General features: G+C 48.4%; 1 long non-coding RNA gene across 1 annotated transcript; it reads left to right on the forward strand.

Annotated features, from left to right (window-relative positions):
* Nucleotides 1-3412: 3412 nt before the first annotated feature.
* LOC141580946 (uncharacterized) lies at nucleotides 3413-8024 on the forward strand. Its single transcript, XR_012513372.1, has 4 exons — nucleotides 3413-3672; nucleotides 4182-5598; nucleotides 6539-6663; nucleotides 7449-8024. It is a non-coding gene; the product is annotated as an uncharacterized LOC141580946 (long non-coding RNA).
* Nucleotides 8025-8556: the final 532 nt, after the last annotated feature.

Consider the following 8556-nt stretch of genomic DNA (forward strand, 5'->3'; position numbering starts at 1 on the left):
GTAGCCGGGTGATGACAGTGGCTACTCTGGCCTGGCCACTCTTTAAGAGACTGTGAGGTTGCGTAGGTCCTGACTTGGTATGGCATCTGATCTCATCTGCTTGATCCTGATTCTGTTGTTACAAATGACAAATTGGGAGGAAAGTAAACGAGCTATTGAGAATAAAATCTCCTGCCAAGTGGTAATGCCTCAGAGAAAGAGGGAGGACATATCTCCAGTGTCATTAAGGGGATGAATTAGATATCTGCTGAACTACTCCCATACATGCTCGCTGGTCAGATTTGGGACTTCAGAGCAGAACTGTTACCCTGCCTGGGAAAAAAGCATTTAGCAAGGAAAGGGGTGGAGACTGACATTTTGGAAGGGTAATTAAAGTTCTCAATGGAAAGTCTTTTCCACAGCATTATTCTGTGAGACATTGTTCATTTTTTTTGGTTTATAAGTACTTTACTTTTTAAAAAAATACATTTTTTTTTAGATGGCGTTTTGCTCCTGTTGCCCAGATTGAAATGCAATGGCGTGATCTTGGCTCACTGCAACCTCCACCTCCCGGGTTCAAGTGATTTTCCTGTTTCAGCCTCCTGAGTAGCTAGGATTACAGGTGCCCCCACCATGCCCAGCTAATTTCTGTGCTTTTAGTAGAGACGGGGGTTTCGCCATGTTGGCCAGGCTGGTCTCAAACTCCCAACCTTGTGATCTGCCTGACTCAGCCTCCCAAAGTGCTGGAATTACAGGCATGAGCCACCACGCTTGGCCTATAATTACTTTACTTTATTTCAGGAGGATAGAGGAAGACACCCGGAAGTTCTTCACCAGCCAGAGTATCACACTCCTACCAAACGCATCTCTGTGAAAACAAAACCCCATAATGCAAGACACATTCTGAGGATGTTTGCTGAGCTCTGCAATTGAGAGAAAGGTCTGTGACTTGCCTAAGATCATGAGGAGACCTGGCACCCGGGCAGCCAGGCTGCGTGGTCTGGTTGGCCCCCCAGCCTGGTCTGGTCAGTGCCCTACTTGCCTCTGGGGCTTGAGAACGTTTTCAGTGGGTCAGGAGGATGAGAACAAGGCCTCCTCTTAGTGGGGCTGATGAAGCTCCTCCTTTTTCTCTCCTGGGTCTCTGTGGGGTTCACGTGTGTGGGCACCTGCTCTGGGAGAAGCTCAACCGAGACATCCACTGAGAAGAGATTCATGGTGCACAGAAAGATTTTTTTTCAATAGCAGGTCCTTAATAACTGTTACAACAATGAAGACCAATGTGGAGCATACAGGAGGTGCAGAGTTGCTAATAATCTTTTTGGGAGGACTATAATTTGTTCTGAGATTAATCTTTCTTACTTTGCTTTTTTTTTTTTTTTTTTTGAGACGGAGTTTCGCTCTTGTTACCCAGGCTGGAGTGCCATGGCGCGATCTCGGCTCACCACAACCTCCGCCTCCTGGGTTCAGGCAATTCTCCTGCCTCAGCCTCCTGAGTAGCTGGGATTACAGGCATGCGCCACCATGCCCAGCTAATTTTTTGTATTTTTAGTAGAGACGGGGTTTCACCATGTTGACCAGGATGGTCTCGATCTCTTGACCTCGTGATCCACCCCCCTCGGCCTCCCAAAGTGCTGGGATTACAGGCTTGAGCCACCGTGCCCGGCCCTTACTTTGCTTTTTAACATTAAGATGTCTTTCTTTAAGACTTAAACATATATGGTAACTGTTTTTTTTTTAATGTTCTTTACTTGGCCAAATAAAAAAGTTGGCAACCCTATCATTTTCAACACCCTCTTAAAAAAATATTTTAGAATAGATAACATGATATACAAAAGATAGGAAACTGATTCATAGGAAGAGTTTAAGTCCCCACAAAGTCCTCACCTAAACCTAACTTTGGACTTTCTGTGAAGAAGTACATTTGCCCTCCATGGGCCTGGCTTTCCTTATCTGTGAGATCAAGGAAGAGACTGAGCTGTCTAGTTCCACGTGGAACAGTTGAGATAAGTCACTGGAAAAAACAATCCTATTGGAATTATGGAAGGCTGGAAAGAAATGGTCTTTGCAGATGAGATTAAGTTAAGGATCTCATGGGGAGATCATCTTGGATTATCCAGCCAGGCACTAAATGAAATCATATGTATCCTTACAAAAGGGAGCTGGAGGGAGGTTTTACACACAGAGGAGAGGGCGATGTAAAGACAGAGCATGAGATGTGAATGTGAAGACACTGGCCCTGACACTGGAGGGATGAGGCCACAAGCCAAGGAATGCAGAGGCTACCAGACTCCTCCAGCACCTCCATAGGGAGCACAGCCCCACTGATACCTTAATTTCATCCCAGTGATGCTGATTTTGGTCTTCTCACCTCCAGAACGGTGAGAGAATAAGTCCGTTGTTTTAAGGCACTCAGTTAGTGGCCATCTGTTAGAGCAGCCACAGGAAACTAATGCAGGAATCCAGACTGCGAGCTCCTTCAGAGCAGGATCTAATCACGTCTCCCCAGCAATACCTCGTCCTTAGCATGGAGCTGCCCCATAGCTGCAGATGGAATGTCTTAGCACTTCTCCACTTATTTAAGGTAAATCTTTTGAGTCTTCTCTTCTGGGGTCTGCAGATGTTTCCTGTTAATCAGGATTTTAGGGGATACCCAAGCATGGTTCTTTCTCAACATCATCTCCGGAAGCATCAGCTGTCTCCTTGACATTACACACTAAAGGTTGCGCTTTCCAAGCCATTGTTTAAGACTTATTAGAGGTATAACTTTTAGCAATGAGCTGAGAGATGGGGGTTCTTGCCACTCCTCCTTCCAACATTGCTATGACAGCTTTGTGGCGTTTTGGTTCCAAGTCAGTTCTAAGTAGGACATGGTTTGTTTTCAACCCTTATAAATGGCTATTAAAGATTGAATTGTGTGCCCTGAATTCATGTGTTGAAGTCCTAACTGCCCGTACCTCAGAGTGTGACCTTATTTGGAAATAGTGTCCTTGGAGCTATAATTAGCTAAGATGAGGTAATTAGGGTGGGCCCTGACCTAGTTTGACCAGTGTCCTTATAAAAAGGCAGAAGTTCCCAGGTGCTGTGGCTCATGCTGGTAATCCCAGCACTTTGGGAGGCTGAGGCAGGTGGATTACCTGAGGTTAGGAGTTCAGGACCAGCCTGGTCAACATGGTGAAACCTCATCTCCACTAAAAAGTACAAAAATTAGCTGGGTGTGGTGGCAGGCATCTGCAATCCCAGCTACCATGTAGGTTGAGACATGAAAATTGCTTGAACCCGGGAGGCAGAGGTTGCAGTGAGCTGAGATCATGCCATTGCATTCCAGCCTGGGCAACTCCATATCAAAAGAAAAAAAAAAAAAAAAGGCAGAAGTTGGACAAAGACACACCCACAGGGAAAGCACCATGAGAAGATGAGGGCAGAGACCAGGGCGACCAGCCAAGCAACACCAAAGGTGGCCAGCAGCCCACGTGAAGCTGGAGAGGAGGCCTGGAATAGATGCTCCCTCACAGTGCTCAGGAGGATGTGACCCTGTCCACACCTTGACCTTGAACATCTGGGCTCCTGAACGGTGAGCCAGCACATTTCTGTTGTTGAAGCCACCCGGTCTGGGGTGCGTGGTTCTTTGCAGCTGGCGTGAATCAATCTGGTGACACTGACCTGTGCACTCTATGTCTTGTCTGTAGCTTGCAGGTAAATGAGGGGAAAAGGAGGGAATTGGGGGTGGGGAGGTGTGGGAGGAGAAGGGAGTAGGGCCAGAGCAGCTTTAGAGGTTCAGCCTTGAGTGTGAGCAGGAATCCTTCTTCATTCAGCTTTGTGTCTGGTGCCTGTGATAAGAGGCACCAGACACAAAGCCACCTCTCCAAGCCACCTCTCCGTCCTGATCCCTCCTGGGGGACCGAATCTTTTCCTCTAGATAGGGTCAGCTAAAGAAAATAACGTTGCAATCACACCTTCCCAGCTGCCCTTCTTTTCCTCCTCCTTCAATCTCTCCCCCACCCCCATCCCCCCTTGTTTCTAAGTGCCCAGCCTTCTCCGAAGAGAGGGGACCATCTGGTTAGTCCTTGTTTACTGCACACCCTGCCAGTTTGAGCTTATTAATCATATTTACCCAAGTATCTTAATTACTCCCTGTCTAGCAACTTGCTTTGCACTCAGCTGTTGACCCCTCTTTTTTTATTCCTTTCTATCATTAATCATAGGAGCAGCGTGGCTAGAGGAATTCCTGTAGCTTAGATTTCGCTGGCACCGTTACCACTCCCAGAGAGGAGCGGCTGGAGTTCACGGCTGGTTCCTGACAAACTTCCTAATTAATCTGCTAAAGATCAGAGGAGGACTAATAGGAGATGAAGACTGTGTGCGAGACCACCCCTCCGCCTTCTCCCTTTGTGTGTGCGTGTCTGTGTGTGTGTGCGTGTGTGTGTGTGCGCGCACGCGTGCTCATGTGGTGCGGAGCTTGGCAGGGGAGAGATGGCCTCACCAGCGACTGAGCACAAAGCATTCCTGCTGCTGTTGCTGCCACCTACCTTCCCTGCTTTGGGAGGAGGGATTTTCTTCTTTTGCTTAGAAGTTTAAGGCAGTCACCCATGCCTTCTCCCAGATACAACAGTGGAATAAAATATCTTCCAACAAACTTTTTTTTATTTGTTTTTTGAGATGGAGTCTCGCCCTGTCACCCAGGCTGAAGTGCAGCGGCGTGATCTCGGCTCACTGCAACCTCTGCCTCTCGGTTTCAAGTGATTCTCCTGCCTCAGCCTCTTGAGTAGCTGGGATTACAGGTGTGCGCCACAGTGCCTCGCTAATTTTTATATTTTTAGTAGAGACGGTGTTTCACCATATTGGCCAGGTTGGTCTAAAAATCCTGACTTCTGGTGATCTGCCTGCTTTGGCCCCGCAAAGTGCTGGGGTTACAGGCGTGCATGAGCCACTGCAGGTGGCTGCAACCAACTTTTTTGTGGAATGCAGAATCTTGATGTTTGGAAGCCTGAAGGCAGGAGCTGTTGCACGTGGAATGGATTAAAGGTTTCCCCACTTGCAGCCAAAAATCCTTGGGATCCCAAGAGCAAAAGATGCTCTGGGGCAGAGAACAATCCAAGAAGGCCCGAGATGGCGCTGAAGACTGCACAACCGTCCAGCTCGGCTGTGTCTCCGGAGGTGTCCAGACTTTGCAGACAGACGTTGCACACAAAAAGCTGAAACACTGAGGACGCTGAGCTGGAGAAGGGAACCACTTCTACGCAGCCTTGACCCGCATCTGATGTAATGGAGCCTCTTGGGGTTACTTCATGCTTCACGCACCCCTTTCTCTGTTCCTCAGCAGAAGGCAGGGAGCAGGGAAGCAGGTCTGTGCCTCCTTTCTTCCTGCCAGGCCGACTCTCCAGGCCGAGAGACACCATTAAGGAGTATAATTTGTTGATCTAGGCTCTCCTTGCGGTTCAGTGCAGAGTGGCATCGTTTTCTTTATGACCTCGTAAAGTCACAGCCGAGAGGCCGATTTGGAAAACAAACTGCCTCAGGTTGACAGATAATTAGATACAGGGGACATATTATATGCCTTTGCATATAAATGTGCTCCGAGGCGTGTTGGTTCATCTGAAGTTGAGGTTAAAGGCGCGCCAGGTATTCCTGACACATCAGGATATATATTTTCATACAGTCTCAGGCGCTGTGTTGGTTTTATAGGCCTTTCATCCCGGTGCTGACGGATGGGGTGTGAGCACAACTCAACTTAGAAGAAAGGGACGTCCCTTGCCCAGGGGCCTCCTGGCATTTTTGTGTTGTGTTCTCCCTTTCCAACCCCACTTTCTCTCCTGCTTGGGAAGAGAACTGTTCTTTGGGCCCAGGATTCTGCAGTGAGTGACTAATGGCCCGAGTAGGAGGGACCGGGACTCATTTTTCTTTCCTGGACTCTAATAGGCCCAATTAATTCAGCTACAACATGGGCCCTTACAAGATTGGGACAAGCCTGGGTGGAATTCTATGTTGAGGGCAAGAAAAGGGATGGAAAGGTGTTTTCCAGAAGGTTCTGTGGACTATGGGGGTGACCTGTGGACAGCTGCTGCTGCCCAGTGCGTGGCAGTCTGGCCACGTGATACATGTCGGCCTTCCAGGGAGATTCCCCCTTACCCGGGAATGTACTTTGGGAGAGCAGAACTTGAGCCTCGGGCAAACCAGAGACGAGGGAGAAGCTTTGCTTTTTCCTCCAGTGGCAGGGAGCCCTGGGCTGGGGAAAAGTCTCTTTGAACACAAAGTTCCAGTTGCATTCATCCACAGGAAAATGTAAAGAGCTTAATTTAACGCCCTCTGGGAGTCATTTCGATTTAAAAGTGGCATTATAGCTTGTGGCTAGAAGAATGGGCTTAATGGTTAGTCACCTTCTGTTTGGGCATGTCACTTAATCTCTTCCAGGCTGTTTCTTCATCTTTAAATATGAGTGAGGAAGTAGTACCCACCTTATAATGCTGAGCAGACCAGCTTAGGGATCACACATAGCACAGGGCTTCACCCATGGTAAGTACTTCATAAACGGTAACTATTTTTTAACAGTGACGATTCACAGAGCTAATCCTAATAAAAAATGATTACAGAAGAGGACGCCTCCACCCACAGGAAAGAGCCAGCACCGTGGGGAGCTGTTTGACCAGGGCAGTGTTCTCAGCAGCTGCCACACGTGGAAGTGTGGAGGTAGCAGGCAGAGTGGGGAGCGGAGGGGGAGCCTGATTCCTGGGAGGCCTGGGTCCTGCTCTTCCACGGTCAGCTGCACAGTCTTGAGCACGGGACACCCTCTCTTCCCAGCTTGGTGTCCTCATCCGTAAAATGAGGGGCTCTCTGAGGGTCTGCCAGGGCTGCTGTCTGATGTGTGACAGCGGGGCATGTGTGTGGTGTGGGATGCACGTTCCTGCCTTCGGGGAGGAGCCCCCTCCCTTCCCCCACCAGGCCTCTGGGCAGTGCTTGCTGTCATTCTTGCTTCTGGAACAGGCCTGTGCTGTTTTCCAGGCCAAATTGGAGGGTTGAAGGGGTCTGTTAAGAAGCTTCGGGGACATGGTGGAACGACTCTCTGCTTAAAATTACCCTCCTCTTTAAATCTTGCCATGGCCCTATTAGAAAAGCTAAGGGGGCAGTGAGAGAGGAGAGGGAGGGGAAGGGAAAGAGAGAGAAGAAGGAAGAAGGAAAGGGAAAGGTAATAAAGCCTGTAGCCCGACCCTCAGCCCCATTGAAGGAGATGATATAAATAGAGTCGCTGTCACTTTGATGAATTAAATCCTCCATTAATTAGGATGCATCGATTTAAGGGTTGTCCAACCAGTTAGTCCTTCTCTCTTCCCAGCAAGTCATCGCTCAGGGAGGAAGCATGAGGGGGATCATTTTCCATGTCTGGGTTGATTGCTGGTTTGTTCTTACTAGGCTTCATCAATTATTCTGGAATGTGATCACTGAATTTTCTTCAACAAGGGCCATTCTCCTTGCAGTGGGATCTTGGCAGTGGACTGCCATGGGAGCTCTGGGGAAAAAGGACCCCTTGGACCCCAGAATCTCTTGAGAGACCACCACCCTCCCCGCCTCCAGTTCATGCCCAGCTCTGAGTCAAAGGGACTCTTCCTGTAGTACTTGCGAGGTTGTGCAAACCTTAAAAGGCAAACACAGTGAGGGTCTCTGATTTGCTGTGTGAACAGCGCACTCTCTGACAGCTCAGATCACCTGCAGCTATCCCTGGGCTGGGAGCTGGAAGCCATTCTTGTGAACCACTCCTTATAGCTTGAACTAAGCCACTTTGGGTCCCCTAAGTCTGAGGCTTGTAAGACTGAGTCTAGGTGATTTCTTGAGTCCCAATAGTCTGGCATTTAAAGATACTGGATTAACTGCAAGGTAAATTTAGATTGCATTTCAGATTGTAAACGATGATCCCAGTGCTTCATGTGATACTAAATCAGAAATGAGCTATTAGCCAAGCTAGTTCTGGGAGTCAGTCCTCTTTTGAATAAACCCCTAACCCTGATCCAGGAATCCTTGAAGGAAAATCATCAAAATGATTTATCTTCACTTTACCTTATATCTCACAAGAATCTAATTACTCAAGGAAAAGGAGGGTGTTCTTCAGCGGATGGAGGGCATGGGGGATGTGGGCTTCCTTACAACAACTTTCAGAGGGAGCTGAATTGTAAACAGATGGAACAAGGTGTGTACAAGAAGCCTCTTAGATTTAGTCTTTCATATCAAGGCTTTTGCTAAAAATCCTGGCATAGCTGTTGAAATGAGGGGAGCTCTGACACGCAGACACCCTCTTTGCCTCACTAACCTTCCCTTACACAGTCATGTGCACCGGGAGCAGGTGCCAATACTGAAATGCCTTTCTGGAGTTTCCCCAGTGTAAACCCTTGACAGCCTGGCAACAGCATCAAGTGAGGAAGGAGCTTCCTTGATCTGGGAAGAAGAACCGACTGATAAACATGGAACTGTGCCCTGAGTGTGTTCAAACTCATAGACCCATTGTCTTTTCCTTTGCTCAGTGGATTGGCTGTGGTTCTGCCTTGGCACTCAGATGTCCAGTTGCTCGGGCTACTTGGGGAAGCCCAGACT

The sequence above is a fragment of the Saimiri boliviensis genome, chromosome 13, assembly GCF_048565385.1.
Source record: "Saimiri boliviensis isolate mSaiBol1 chromosome 13, mSaiBol1.pri, whole genome shotgun sequence".
In the NCBI taxonomy this organism is placed as follows: Eukaryota; Metazoa; Chordata; class Mammalia; order Primates; family Cebidae; genus Saimiri; species Saimiri boliviensis.